Source organism: Pseudophryne corroboree, chromosome 6 (assembly GCF_028390025.1).
Source record: "Pseudophryne corroboree isolate aPseCor3 chromosome 6, aPseCor3.hap2, whole genome shotgun sequence".
Lineage (NCBI taxonomy): Eukaryota > Metazoa > Chordata > Amphibia > Anura > Myobatrachidae > Pseudophryne > Pseudophryne corroboree.
The window spans coordinates 30253293-30269631 of record NC_086449.1 but is presented as its reverse complement, the minus strand read 5'-3'; positions in this window follow the sequence as shown (position 1 = coordinate 30269631).

Here is a 16339-nt window from a genome sequence, read left to right as displayed (position 1 = left end):
ATGAGGGTGTATGATGGAGGTGCAGTGACAGTGATGTGTATAGATGAGGGTGTGTGATGAAGGTGCAGTGACAGTGATGTGTATAGATGAGTGTGTATGATGGAGGTGCAGTGACAGTGATAGGTATAGATGAGGGTGTGTGATGGAGGTGCAGTGACAGTGATGTGTATAGATGAGGGTGTGTGATGGAGGTGCAGTGACAGTGATGTGTACAGATGAGGGTGTATGATGGAGGTGCAGTGACAGTGATGTGTATAGATGAGGGTGTGTGATGGAGGTGCAGTGACAGTGATGTGTATAGATGAGGGTGTATGATGGAGGTGCAGTGACAGTGATGTGTATAGATGAGGGTGTGTGATGAAGGTGCAGTGACAGTGATGTGTATAGATGAGTGTGTATGATGGAGGTGCAGTGACAGTGATGGGTATAGATGAGGGTGTGTGATGGAGGTGCAGTGACAGTGATGTGTATAGATGAGGGTGTATGATGGAGGTGCAGTGACAGTGATGTGTATAGATGAGGGTGTGTGATGGAGGTGCAGTGACAGTGATGTGTATAGATGAGGGTGTATGATGGAGGTGCAGTGACAGTGATGTGTATAGATGAGGGTGTGATGGAGGTGTAGTGACAGTGATGTGTATAGATGAGGGTGTGTGATGGAGGTGCAGTCACAGTGATGTGTATAGATGATGTGTGTGATGGAGGTGCAGTGACAGTGATGTGTATAGATGAGAGAGTATATATTATTTGCAGTCATACTGATGTGTGTCATACTTACAGTGCAGCTCTATTGGTAACATACTGTGTAGCTCTGTACCTGCTTTTTATAGTGAAATGTGTTTGCTCCTGTGTATAATTGCAGCACAATTTATTTTTAAACTTAGAAAGTAAGAATTCCCAGTTGACTTTATCAAGATTTGTTTTAATAATGATCTTTATCTGTGTGTGTGTATAATTACACTCATTATTGTGCAGATGTGATCACTGAGCTTAGTGACATCTGACGTGGGTTAGGAAATGACCTGTAATCATTTGCTACTGAGCTATAGGGCAATGGAGGAGATTTCTCAAAAGTCTATGGCACTATTGATGATGAAGAGGTTATACAATGTTTCAGGGCTGTAACTACCGTTGTGCTGGCGGTGCCTGGCCCACAGCACAGATGCACTCTGGGCGTATAATTACTGGTAACATACGCTCAGCCACGCCACCACACTGGTGTCCGCGCCGCTATCTGCCCGCATTGCGTGTACTAGCTGCATTGTTGTCCAGCTTCAGTCATTCATCAAGCTCCAGCTCCCCCTTGTGTGTCTGCACTCTGCTGATTTTTCTGGGAGAGATGACTTCTCTCCCAGAGCACCGCAGCCCACCCACAGTGCCCTGTGCTGAGGCGAGCTGCAGTGTTAGTGCGGGTTGTAGTGGACTGCTACTGAGCAGCATCAGACACTCCAGTGTGGTCCATCAGCAAGGCAGGTTGATTGTGTCTAAGGGGCTACCTGTCGCAATGTGTATAATGGGCTACCTGGCGCAATGTGTATAATGGGCTACCTGGTGCAATGTGTATAATGGGCTACCTGGCACAATGTGTATAATGAGATACCTGGCATAATGTGTAAAATGGGCTACCTGGCACAATGTGTAAAATGGGCTACCTGGTGCAATGTGTATAAGGGGCTACCTGGTCTAATGTGTATAATGGGCTAGCTAGTGCAATGTGTATAAGGGGCTACCTGGTCCAATTTGTGTAATGGGCTACAAAGCACAATGTGTATAAGGGGCTATCTGGCGCAATGTGTATAAGGGGTTACCTTGTGCAATGTGTATAATGGGCTACCTGATGCAATGTGTATAAGGTGCTACGTGGCGTAATGTGTATAATGGGATACCTGGTGTAATGTGTGTAAGGGGCTAACTGCACAATGTGTATAAGGGGTTAATTGGTGCAATGTGCATAAGGCGCTACCCGGTGCAATGTGTATAAGGTGCTACCTGGCGCAATGTGTATAAGGGGCTACCTTGCGTAATGTGTTTATTGGGCTATCTGGCATAATGTGTTAAATGGCCTACCTGGCAGAATGTGTGTAAGGGGCGACCTGGTGCAATGTGTATAATGGGCTGCCTGGCATAATGTGTATAAGGGACTACCTGGCGTAATGTGTATAATGGGCTACCTGGTGTAATGTGTATAAGGGGTTACCTTGCATAATGTGTCTAAGGGACTAACTGGCACAATGTGTATAAGGGGCTACCTGGCATACTGTGTATAATGGGCTACCTGGCGTAATGTGTATAAGTGGCTCTACTGTGGTGTAACTTTTATAAGGGGTATTACTGTGTGGCGTAATGTGACTAATATACACTACTGTGTGGTGTATTGAAATATGAATTATGTAGCCACACCCCTTTCCCGTGAAGCCACGCCCCTATATTTTAACACACGTCATTGGTTCTCACTGTCCAGTTTTTTTATATGGAGAAGCAGAGATTCTCTTTCTGGCACAGGGCACCAAAATTTCTAGTTACGCCACTGCAATGTTTTATTTAATTCTCAATACTTATATGGTCACATTATACTGTTCATTTTCTTTTATATATCTTAGATCACAGCAAAAAAATAAAAATAAAGTTGTGGAACAAAGTTCTGTGTTAAATAATACCAATTGTATCATGTATACTGTCAGAGCCACCATTACTACTGCACAGTACTGCATGTCCTCCTTCGAATGTTTGATATAGAAATAGTTATGCCAATAATTCAAGTTAGCAGCATCTCCTATCTGATCACAGGCAGAATAAATGCAGCCTCAAAATGTATTTATACAGGATTCTCTGCTGTAGACATTTACCTAGGACACAGATACCATGGACGAAGACGAGAGGGGGAAACAATAGAAGTATAACTCAGTGCAATGACTCAAGTGAACCTTGTAGGATACTGTAGGTACTGTGTAACGGACAAGAATACTCACAGGAGTTTTGCAAAAAACATAATAAATGCATTTTGTGGCAAATAAAGAAATAGAACTTGGAAATTGTCATAGATGAAACTAGGGAGGTGTTCCCAAGAATGAGTCCCCACAAAGCATACCATCCAACTGTCCCGATTTTTTGCAGGAATGTCTGTTTTTTGGGGGGACCGTCCAGCTGTCCCACCCACGGGCCTCAGTGGGAGGCTCCTGTCACTCCCTGCTCTGCATAGCAACGTCTATTCACTGGAGACAGAGGAAGAGAGGGCACGCCGGCAGATCACAGAGCGCTGGGCATGCCCCTTCAATGATGAAAATGCTGCACTCCCGTGAAGCCATGCCGCCTTTGCCATAGGCCATGCCCCCTTTTTGAGATTGGGCGGCTTTGCTGTGCAAAAGTCCCGAATCCCCTATCATAAATGTTGAGAGGCATGCACAAAGTAATATCTCAAGAGAGATTAATATTGTATTCTGGAGTGCAAGATTTGATAAATGTCTCAATAAATGATGTACGAGGATCTTTTTGGGTAAAAAATCTGTCCTTAGTCTCAACACAATGTGACTTAAGTGCACCAGCAGGGGCGGATCTAAGGTCGGGAAAGCAGGTCTACCGCCTGGGGCGATGCGATCAGAGGGCGCAACCTCATTCACACTGCCGGCGCCTGCTCTCACTGCTCTCCACAGTTTATTTTAACTTTCAATACTGTGTAGTACGGCAATGCCCGCTCCCAGTCCCATCCTGTCCTGCTGCCTCCTGTCTGCTCCAGGTCCTTGCACCTCCTTCCCACTCCAGGTCCCGGCACCTCCTGTCCAGTCTTGGAGCCTCTTGTCCTACCGCCTCCTGCTCGCTCACGCTCCCTGCTTCAGCCTAAAGGGCCCGGGGTAAGAGTGACAATGACTATGGCATTATTTGTGTAAGGACCAAACTACTATGGGCATTATATGTGTAAGGGCACAACTACTATGGGCATTATATGTGTAAGGGGCACAACTACAATGGGTGCTATATGTGTAAGGGGGGGCACAACTACTGTGGACATTATATGTTGAAGGGGCACAACTTCTATGGGAATTATATGTGGAAGGGGGGCACAACTACTGAGGGCATTATATGTGTAAGAGGGGGACCACTACTGTGGGCATTTTATGTGAAATGGGCACAACTACTGTGGGCATTATATGTGTAAGGGGCACAACTACTGTGGGCATTATATGTGTAAGGGGGGACACAACTACTGTGGGCATTATATGTGTAAGGGGCACAACTACTGTAGGCATTATATGTGTAAGGGGGGACACAACTACTGTGGGCATTATATGTGGAAGGGGCATAACTACTATGGCCATTATATGTATAAGGGTTAAAACTGCTGTGGGCATTATATGTGGAATGGGCACAACTACTGTGGGCATTATATGTGAAATGGGCACAACTACTGTGGGTATTATATGTGTAAGGGGCACAAATACTGTGGCCAATATATGTGTAAGGGGGGACACAACTACTGTGGGCATTATATGTGGAAGGGGCATAACTACTATGGCCATTATATGTGTGAGGGGCACAACTACTGTGGGCATTATATGTGGAATGGGCACAACTACTGTGGGCATTATATGTGTAAGGGGCACAAATACTGTGGCCATTATATGTGGAGTGTGAAATACAGGGAGGTGAGAGGGAAGCAGGCCCCGAGAGGCTAGCAGGGAGTGAGAGGGCCAGGGGTTGAGCAAGTGATATAGAGTGTTTGTTTTTAAATTATTTGAATTGAACAAGTAGATAGTTAAATACAGCTACTTCTATAGGGGCTCTACTGTGGTATAACGTGTATAAGTGACTCTTCTGTGGTGTAATGTGTAAAATGGGCTCTACCATGGCACAATGTGTATAAGCGACTCTACTGTGGTATAATGTGTATAAGCGGCTCTACTGTGGTGTAACGTGTATAATGGGCTCTACCATGGCATAATGTGTATAAGTGGCTCTACTGTGGTGTAATGTGTATAATGGGCTCTACCATGGCATAATGTGTATAAGCAGCTCTTCTGTATTGTTATGTGTATAAGCGGCTCTACTGTGGTATAACATGTATAAGCGATCCTACTGCCTGCACCTCCCGGACTCTCGGCCTGACCAAATGGGGGGTCGGACTATAAGGCCACACCATCTCCTGAAGAGACAACCCCCCCCCCCCCCCTTTGCTGGCACACACCTTTGGCACACTTACTGGCCCCTACTGACGCGGTGGGTGGGGTGCGCCAAGGGAAACTTTTGACCTGAGCTTCACGAGGTCTAGAACTGGCCTTGTGCACAAGGTGAATGTGGGATTAATTTGATATGTGATACTTTTATGTCTTTGCGCAATTGAATCTATACATGGAGCACAACAGAACGTGTATTGGAAAACGTTGCAGCTGCTGCATTGTAGCCCTTTGCGTGCATATTTAGACTCAGGCGCCCATTTATTAACATTATTTTGACTAAAATAATGTGAAAAATTTCACATTATTTTAGTATCACCTGAATGTATTTAAGGGCATTTGGAGCAGTTTTCATGAAAACTCTGCCGGGAGGGGCTGTCTGGCATGACTGCAGCAATGATGTATGAGGACACATCTGAACAGTATGTCGGCTCGCAGGACTTTTTTCCATACAATATAACCTACCAGTTTATGCACTGAAGTCAATACACCAATTTCCTGGGACAGCAGTTTAATGTAGGGCAATGGCCCTCATTCCGAGTTGGTCGCAGAGATTCATCGCATCGCAAATGTACGAAAACTAAGTGTCTGCGCATGCGCAAAAGCGTAAATACGCATGCGCGAGTACATACGTACGACAGTAGTGCAAAAATGCCAAATTTAAACCAACACGTAACTGCCAACCGAAAACGGGGAGTGGCGGAGGCGTGGCGGAGGCGAGGCTTCGCAATGCTCCGACATGGGCGTGAAAGTGGGCGTACAGTGTGGGAGTATGCAACTCGCAATGGGCGTGTTTTTCGCAATTATACCTTGTCGCTGTTAAATCTAACATAGGAAACCGTAGCAACCTTCACGCAGCTGCCGAGTAGGTCTGCAGTTACTCTACATTTGCGAAGTACTGTTACCAAGTGTGTATGCAGTAATTAGCTGTTAATTGGAGAGCACATTCATCTGATGGCCAATTACTTGCTAATTTCTGCACAGATGAAAGTTAGCAAATAGCAATTGTCTGAACCAACATTACATGTTTATTCTACTCACATATAAATCACACACACTGCCAAATAAGGTTTTTTATTGTGTTAAAGTTGGTGTGTAACCATTTTTAAATACGAATAACAAATACAAACAAGTGAAATAATTAAACATTTTAATTTAAAGCTGCAACATTTTTGCTAAACAAACCGACACCCACATAATGCAGCATACACTTTCATTTTGTCTGAAATGTCACATTAATATTTGTTTCTAATATTTGACAATGTTTTAAATGATGTCCTGTTGATCAATAGATAAATCTAAAAAGTGTTGTGTCAGTTTTCTTAATATGGACATTAAAGTGTGGTGCAAAACATACCTGTATTTGTTGGATGATGCAATTTTTGGGGTGAAATTGCAGATTGGTCCACAAGTGTCTATATGCTGACCTAATTTTTCTGGAACTAAGATTTACCTAATGCATTACCTTGAATAAATTGCACAATTTGTAAATAATTTTTTTTTATTACTGTAGTCAGATTTCACAACATGAAAACAACATGGCTCCACGTGAGTCTCACAGGCAGAGATGGACCAAGCAGCAAGCATATGGCACTGACACAAATTATATAGCAGAACTTAGTACTCTGCAAAATTCAGCTTCAGAAAATTATAATTGGTAATCAAAAATAATACATATTACACACCCTACCACACAAACATTTGGCCACAACTGAGAAAGAATTATGATCCACCACACAAACACAACAATACATAGCACACTAGTAAGAGGAAGATGGCTCTGTTGTTTATACCCAAAAACTCACAGGCTACAATACCTCCAGACATAAATAATACATTTCACTAAGAGGGAGTTATCCATTCTGGCCACACAAGCCAAATCCAAAATAACATAGAGGCAACATGAAAAACATGGGTGCTGCCCATCTGGAGAGACATCACTTTCTTTTTTTTCTCCCCGCCTGAGGCTGTTCTTCTTGGCTTGGTCTGCGGAGCGACCTTCGTTGGGCCTGCCCAGTGGCCTGTTCTTCCTGGGCAGGGGCAGGGGAGGGTGCCGATGTGGGTGGCTCTCTGCCACTATGGGCAAGGGAGACAGCGATGGCCTGGAGCCCTTGCAAGATGTTATTTGCAAGGCTTTGGAATGAGGAGGCAAGTTGTTCTTGGCCCTGCCTGATCTCTGCCAGACCTTGGCAGAGTTGAGCAACACCTTGCTCATCACTGGTTCGGTGCTCAGTGAGCCGGACAGCTATCTGGCTTACCTCCCGGATGACCCCGTCTTGAAACGCATTTAGGCTCTCACCATACCTAGCGATTTCAAGCAGGATCTCCGGGATAGCAGAGGGTTGGGTGGGGGGGCCAGTAGGAATCTGCAGAGGTGGGATTTGTGGCCTCACACTGGCAGAGCCACTACTGTAGGTCCCTCCACCTCAGCCTCAGCCACATAACCCTCCTGTGACTCAAACTGATCACCCCCCTGTGCTGTGTTTTGTGGCAAGCAAATAGAAGAATGTGTGGGTAAAAAAAAAAAAATTTAGATTTTAGAAATTCAGTTTAAATTGCAGACAAATACATGTGTAAACTTACCTGGCAAGTCATGTCCCGTCAGGATCTCAGGCAGGTCCGTGTCCATATTAGACACCCCTTGGCCCTCCTCATAACTGACACAGGCCATCGCCATCTCCTCCAAGTCTGTAAACTCCACAGCAACAGATGGTCCTCCCCCTGTAGCCCTTGAGGCATTCCACTCCGCAGACCTCTTTGCCTTCAGGCGGGATTTGAAGTCGGCCCACCTACATATGTATTGTGAAAGAGGGGCAAAGAAGAGTCTTATTATTTGTGTATGTAAATATCTAGGACACATGTTCTGCTTCTGTTTGCTATACATAACATCACATGTCACTACATTTTTTAGTCAACTTAGCACAGAAAAAGGACTGGCAAGATGCACTTACCGTCGTCTAACTTCCTGCGATGTTCTGACGACAGAGCCAACTTCATTCACAGAATGTGTGATGTCCCTCCAGATGCGTTCTTTTGTAGCAGCACCCATGTTTTTGGGGCCCCTATGTACTTTGGACATGGCCTGCGTGACCAAGACACGCAACTCCCTCTTAGTGAATGCTGGTTGTCTTTTCTTACGTCTGGAGGTAGCCTGTGAGGTTTCTTCCTGTGGCTCCTCAACATCTTCCTCCTCACTAGCAGCTTCTGTCTGTTGTGTTTGTGTGGCTAATGCTGATTCCTCCTCAGTTTGGCCAGTAGGTGTGTGTGGCAGGGTATCCACACTCAATTGTTGGGGCTCAGAAGCTGACATTTGCAGAGTACTAGGTCCTGCCTGTTCAGAATCCGCAGAGGCGTATTCCAACATACGTTGCTGGCACTCTAGGCGTTTTTTCGCCAGTGCCATCTGCTGCTGTGCAATGCGGCCCATCTCTGCTGCTAATTCCTCACGAGAAGCCATGTTGGAGATGACGTGTGTCCGCCCAGGTGTGTGCCTATTTATACCTACGTGCGGTGCGTTCAGTCACACAGGTGTACAGTATGGTAATCTTGCTAATGATTGCACTGATTATTTAAGGGCCTACTTTGCACGCTGGGAGTGTTGGTAGTTTGGAGTTTGTATTTGTCAGTTTGGAGTTTGTTGGGCTGTGCGTGAAGGTGCTATTGTGATTTGCAGAGTGAGTAATTGCCAAGCATACATTTTTCCGTTTTTTCGCGTTTAGAATATAGACAGTGTTGTTTTTGTTTTGCGAATTTCCGTTTGTGAGTATTCGTGCATTCGTCTTGTTGATCCTATTTTTATAACCAGATAAATTTTTGTGTTGATTTTTGGTTATTCTTGTTATCACATATATATTTTGTTTGTCCTTTTTTAACACTAAACTTGTGCTTCAGTGTTGCTGTTTTGAGGACTAATGTTACTATGTTGTATTTACTGTCCTTTTTGTTTTTTTGTAGGTGTCTATTTTTTGGTGAAGAAACCCCATTTATTTTGTGTTAAGTAGTGTGAATTTGAACACTAATTTTTATTCATTTGTTTGTGGAGGAGCAGGTAAGTGCCCTTGGCCTGTGTTGGTGCCTGTTTGTGTTAATGTTCTCTATGTTGTATTTACTGTCCTTTTTGTTCTTTTGTAGGTTTCTATTTTTTGGTGAAGAAACCCCATTTATTTTGTGTTAAGTAGTGTGAATTTGAACACTAATTTTTATTCATTTGTTTGTGGAGGAGCAGGTAAGTGCCCTTGGCCTGTGTTGGTGCCTGTTTGTGTTAATGTTCTCTATGTTGTATTTACTGTCATTTTTGTTCTTTTGTAGGTGTCTATTTTTTGGTGAAGAAACCCCATTTATTTTGTGTTAAGTAGTGTGAATTTGAACACTAATTTTTATTCATTTGTTTGTGGAGGAGCAGGTAAGTGCCCTTGGCCTGTGTTGGTGCCTGTTTGTGTTTGTTCAAAGAGTTTTGCTTATGTTTGTCTGCAATCTTGATAATAAATGTTTATTTTTGGACCAGGATTGTTGTGCAAAGTAGTGCTGTTCTTGCCTGTACTAGCTACTAAAGGGATAACTTTGTGTGTTTTTGTTGAAATTATTTAGAACAGATTATTCCAAATTTTCTCGTAGGTGTTTGTCATGTGTTTGATGGTCTGAGTATGTTTTAGTTGTTTTCTTATTTAAAAGTACAGTTAAAATATGTATGTTTAAAATTATTATTATTTTTTTTTTCCTTTTTGGTATCATTTTCATTTTGATCCTGAATTGACCCCAGAAAATATGTCTTATGCTCCTGCAGTAAGTTGACACCCCCTTTTTTAGAAAGTTTTTTTTTTTGCCCTTTGCTTTTGTCTTATTCTATTTATTTTTTTTACTATTCAAGTGTGTGATGTCAATCTTTATCGCTGCCGAAGCCCTACCTCCCCAACCCACGGCAGCACTCCCACCCCAACCGCAAGCCCCACAACCACAACCGGCTCCTCATCAACCAAGGCAACGGAGGCGTGCTAGGCCACCAATTTTCCAAGCCCGTGTCCTACTTTTTGGGATGCCAGATGATGTGGTTGTGCGGAGATACAGGCTGCCACCACATCTAATCCTAGACACTCTCTCCATAATAGAGAGTGATCTGGAGTCTTCAATTCGGTATCCTACAGCAATACCACCATTGACACAATTCCTTGCTGTGTTACATTTTTTGGCTACAGGCTCTTACCAGCATGTGGTTGGAGACCTGGTTGGCATGTCGCAGGGCCAGTTCAGTAAGGTCCTGCGGCGTGTCTGCCAGGCTTTCCTAAAGCGTGTGAAGCAATTTATTGCTATGCCTTTGGCTGTTGGTGCCCTAGATGTGGTGAAGCGGCAATTTGAGGAAGGTGGTAGTCGCTTCCCACATGTTATTGGGGTTGTGGATGGCACACATGTAGCTATTCAGCCACCAAGACATAATGAAGAAATTTATAGAAACAGGAAACTGTTTCATTCTCTGAATGTAATGGTTGTTTGTGGGCCATCCCTCCAGATCCTTTCCCTGAATGCCAAGTTTCCCGGAAACTCCCATGATGCTTATGTCATTAGACAATCAGGGATATGGCACAGATTAAGATCAAGTCAACGAGCAGACATGTGGTTATTGGGTGAGTTGTACAACATAATTTTTTAATTTTATTAACAAAATTTCAAAATATACTCTTTCTAATTGTAAATTCTCATCAAACAGGAGACCATGGATATCCTTGCACCCCCTGGCTCATGACTCCTTACCGTAATCCCAGGCCAGGACCACAGACGGCATTTAACTCCGCGCTTACTGCCACTAGACAGCTGGTGGAGCGCACAATTGGGGTCCTTAAAGGCCGATTTCGTGTGCTCCACCGCACTGGTGGCGACATCATGTATTCGCCGGAGATGGCAAGTAAACTAGTGGTCCTGTGCGCTATACTACATAACATCGCGGTAAGGAGTAGCGTAGAGCTTCCTCAGACAGAGGAATTGCCTGATGAGGAGCCAGGGGTTGTCCGTGACTTCGGTGGGGGGAGTGTTACACGGAGGGGAAGCCAAGTCAGGGCAAGCATTGTTGCAGAATATTTCAGGTATAGTATTTTTTAATTTACTTTTCCAAATTAATACAAAACACAGTATGCTTATGCTCATTTTGTAATGGTGAATTTTGTCTTGATATTGTTAGGTCATTGTGTAATTATTCGGGTGTGTGTGAATCTCTAATTATGTTTATTTGTAAAACCCAAAAACAGGTTAAGCTTACAATGTTTTTTTTTTAAAAATAATAATGTGATGTTGCTAAATCGTGTCCTCATTTTTTTACTTTCATTAAATCCTTGTTTGGTGTCAAATAACTCCAACTAATGAAATTGAATGTGGACCACTTTGTGAATGTCCAGCTGAATTATCACTAAAACTGTGGTGAGTACACAGATATTTATCAAAATGTAATCAAAAGTGTGTGTGTGTGTGTGTGTGTGTGTGTGTGTGTGTGTGTGTGTGTGTGTGTGTGTGTGTGTGTGTGTGTGTGTGTGTCTGTGTGGGTGTTTTAGTTGTTTGTATTTTTTCATAAAAAAATTCTGCGCCTGCGTATTTCCGCTCCTGCGAAATTATCACTCTGCTCTTCACAGCATTGCAAACATCAATAAAGTTTATTGTAATGACAACAGATTTTAGACCAATCACATGCTAACACACACTATAAATATATGCCCAAATAAGGAAAACGCCATTGCCATGATGCGTGCAGCACCTTTCACCAGGCGGGAGCTCCGCGTCCTGGTTGCGGTGATGGACCGCCGCATAGGCCGCGTAGGGCGATTTATCCCCAATCGGGTTAAGCGCGAGGCCTACGCGGAGGTCCGCCACCTACTCAGGACTCGCGTCCGCAGCAGGCGTTCCATCATACAGCTGGAACGCAGATGGAGTGATCTGCGCAGGAGGACTCCGGAGCTTCTGGCGGAGATCCGCCAGCAAATCCGCCAACTGCGTGCACGCAGTAAGTTACATTACATTATTATCCAAAACAGTGCAAATTTACACTGAGTGGTATTCTGTAATTGCAACACTGACTGAACTAGTTGACAAAATATGAGTGTGTGTGGTTAGGCCAAACAGTACTGACTGTTGCAAAGTTTGTCAAAACAACTGCATGCTGTTCATAATTACTACACAGGCTGGAAACTGTACCACATAACTTGATCAGTGGTGTCAATATAATAAGGTGCCTTGAATATTGATATGATGATGTTGCCTATAACAATAATTATGAGTCAATGGAATAGATTATGTAATGAGCAACACAAAAGTAATGTAGAATCAGATTGTTAGCTATGGACAACATAAACATTATAAAAATTAGCCCTGTGTCTTTTACACGGGACAGCACAGTGTAATTGGCAAATGGTGTTTTGATTTTTTAAACATGCAAACAATAAATACATAACATATCTCATTCTAGGACAACCACAACGGCAAGGTGATGCAGGGAGCACACATCATGTCCCTTCTCAGCCCCCCTCCCCTTCTCAGTCCCCCTCCCCTTCTCAGTCCTCCTCCCCTTCTCAGTCCTCCTCCCCTTCCCAGTCCCCCTCAGTTTCCCAGTCCCCCTCAGTTTCCCAGTCCCCCTCAGCTTCCCAGTCCCCCTCAGCTTCCCACTCCCCCTCAGCTTCCCACTCCCCCTCAGCTTCCCACTCCCCTTCTCAGCCCACCTCTCCTTCTCTTTCTGTGCCCCCTTCTCCTCCTTACCAGTCCCCTTCTCCTTCTCCTTCAAAATCCCCTTCTCAGCTCCCCTCAACATCCATTGGCCAAACATTCTCTCCGCCCCCCTCGCCCTCACAATCAGACCCACCCTCAGAAAATACTTCCCCAATCCCTCCTCCTTCCCCCATCCAGCCTTCTTCCCCCATCCAGCCTCCTTCCCCCATCCAGCCTCCTTCCCCCATCCAGCCTCCTTCCCCCATCCAGCCTCCTTCCCCCATCCAGCTGCCATCACCACCCAGCGAATGGGCAGAAGAAGCCCCAGATGGGCTAACTGACAATGTTGTTGAGGAAAGTAAGTGTTTTTACATTTTTACAATAATGATTACCTACTTAGACTTACAATCTCAAAACATGCCCTGTTGTACTGTTGGGAATACGCTACCAAGGGGAAAAAAAAAGAGTTATTATTCATGGTGTACATGTTGCATTGAATTTTTAAAGAGTGTCATTATATGTAGTGTTATGTGTGCAATTTTTTGTGTGTCCATTCTAGGTCGACACTCATTAGTTCAACAGGGTTGCCAGGACAACATGGTTTATATGTGCTCAGTTTTGATGGTAACATTTCTACTTAAGTGGAGTTCTCTTTAACATGGGACGTTGCCCATAGCAACCAATAAGATTATAGTTGATATTTGTAAGTCCACTTTTACAAGATAATATGTATAATTTTATTGGTTGCTATGGGCAACGTCCCTTCTTAAATAGAACTCCAGTAGTAATAAATGTACCCCATGGTGTGGTCCACTTTCTTGTAATAAACAAAAAAACATTGCTGAGCAGGCTTGTGTTTTGTTCGGCTACTGATTTATCTTGAAAACAGCCATGATGTAGTCACTTAGGCATTAATGCAGGCCTCTCCAAACTGCGGACATACAGCTGCTGAGAAACTACACATTCCAGCATGCCCTGACACCGTTTTGCATTCTCGGTCCCCAAAACTGTGTCAAGGCATGCTGGTCTATGTAGTTTCACAACAGCTGGAGGGCATCAGTTTGGACAGGCCTGCATTAAAGTGTGCTTTGTGCCCTGCTTGTATAATAGGTAATGTGAGTAAGTTATTAATGTTTTCTTTGACTCTTCTTTTCAGATGCTGCAGTTGGAGATCCCAGCACTTTGCCAGCACTTTTAGGGCGTTTGAAAGGCCATTTAAGAGAAGTGTTAGCAGATATCGAGGCGATCGAAAAAAATCTGTGAAATTTTTTTTTAAATTTTGTTAAAAGTTACTTTAAAAACCAAAAAAAAAAAAATAATAAATTGTTGAAGTTAAGTGGGTGTTGTGCTTATTTATGCTATAAAGGAACAGCACATTGCCTTGCAGAAATTGGTGACCTTAAACAGTTCACACATCTTACTTAAGCTTAACATTAAAAATATAAAACACAAAATTCTACACACACAAAACTCGTTAGGAGGTTATGGTTTTTAAATACATGAAAAGACATTTTTTCACACACTACACATATACACAATACTTCAAACATTTGCATTAGAGCAATAAAAATTACAATATCTATATTTTACAAATTTAAACAACAATGTTTCTGGCCAATTAGAGCTACAAAGTGTTCTTCTGGTATTCTTTGGAGACTTAATTGGTCAGGACCATTGACATTAATTACACTAATTGGGCTCGTAATTGAGGAGGGCTTGTGGACTTTTAACATAAAGGTGTAATTCCACTGAATAGGGGGAAAAAAAGCATTGTGGTGCGTTTGTCCACAAAAGTGTGCACTTTTAACATGGATGGGTAAATATACGAAAACTTAGTAATTTTACGATGAAGTATGTGTTAATGCGATTGTTTCGCAATGCTGCGATGGTTTTGCATTGCTGCGATGTCATTTGGCGTACGCCCACTTTGTGTAATACTGTGTACGAATGTGCAAAAATACGTTGGGGGCGGATGTTCGCAAATTTACTACACTAACGCAACTTTGCGAATATGTTGTGCGAACGAAAAACTTAGCGACCAACTCGGAATGAGGGCCAATGTACCATACAGTACTGTGGGGATCATTCCGACCCGTTCACACACAGTGGTTTGTCGCTGTGGTGAGAACGGGTCTGAAATGTGCTTGTGTGGCGGCCGCACTGCGCATACACGATGTTGCCCGGCGACAGGGGTCGCCGGGTTACGTCCAGGACAACTAAGATAGCATTAACAGAGCGTACCGCAAGAAGATTAACAGAAAGAAGGCGTACCTGGGCGTCACCGAAACGTTGCCAGCCATTTTCGGGGAGTGGATAAGAAAACGCAGGCGTGTTCAGGAGAACGGAGGGCAGATGTCTTACGTCAAAGCCGGGACCTGCATCACTGAGATCGTCGCACAGGGTAAGTATGTCCAGGGCTAGTCAACTTCTGCTTGAAACTTTTTTAGCTTAGCAGGGCTGCACAAGCGATCGCAGTCCTGCTAAGCTAAATACACTCCCCCATAGGCGTGGACTAGTTGATCGCAACAGCAGCAAAAAGTTGCTGGCTGCGATCAACTCGGAATGACCACCTGTATGTATAGTAATTCTGATTTTATAAATCACATTTACTGTATGCACAGTTATTGTCTACTAAAACTGCTAATAAACTAATAAAATAAATAATACTAATAATAATAATAATAATAATCTTAATATTGGCCCTCATTCTGAGTTGTTCGCTCGCAAGCTGCTTTTAGCAGCATTGCACACGCTAAGCCGCCGCCTACTGGGAGTGAATCTTAGCTTAGCAAAATTGCGACCGAAAGATTCTCAAAATTGCGAATAGAAATTTCTTTGCAGTTTCTGAGTAGCTCGGGACTTACTCTGCCACTGCGATCAGTTCAGTCAGTTTCGTTCCTGGTTTGACGTCACAAACACACCCAGCGTCTGCCCAGACACTCCCCCGTTTCTCCAGCCACTCCCGCGTTTTTCCCAGAAACGGCAGCGTTTTTTCACACACTCCCATAAAACGGCCAGTTTCCGCCCAGAAACACCCACTTCCTGTCAATCACATTACGATCACCAGAACGAAGATAAAACCTCGTAATGCCGTGAGTAAAATACCAAACTTCTTAGCAAATTTACTTGGCGCAGTCAATCGCTGCGATGCGAAGAAAATTACCGAGCGAACAACTCGGAATGACCACCATTATCTCTAGGATGGCAAAATGTTGAGATTTTTTTTTACTTAATGATAGTTTGCAATATGCTCCTGTATATTTTAAATGTTATTTAATATAAACCAGCCATTCATTTTGATCTTGGTGTAGTTTTTCAGAAACAAACTAAGCACCCATCTTTATCCATATCCCCATTCTACCAGGTAACTGAGAAACAATGTATAATTTCTGGTGAACTGGTGATGGAACTCAGAAAACTTGCTTAGAGAACTCAGCTCTGAATATATTACAGAGCCCGGAGTCAGAATCAGTGCCGTCACTAGGCATTTT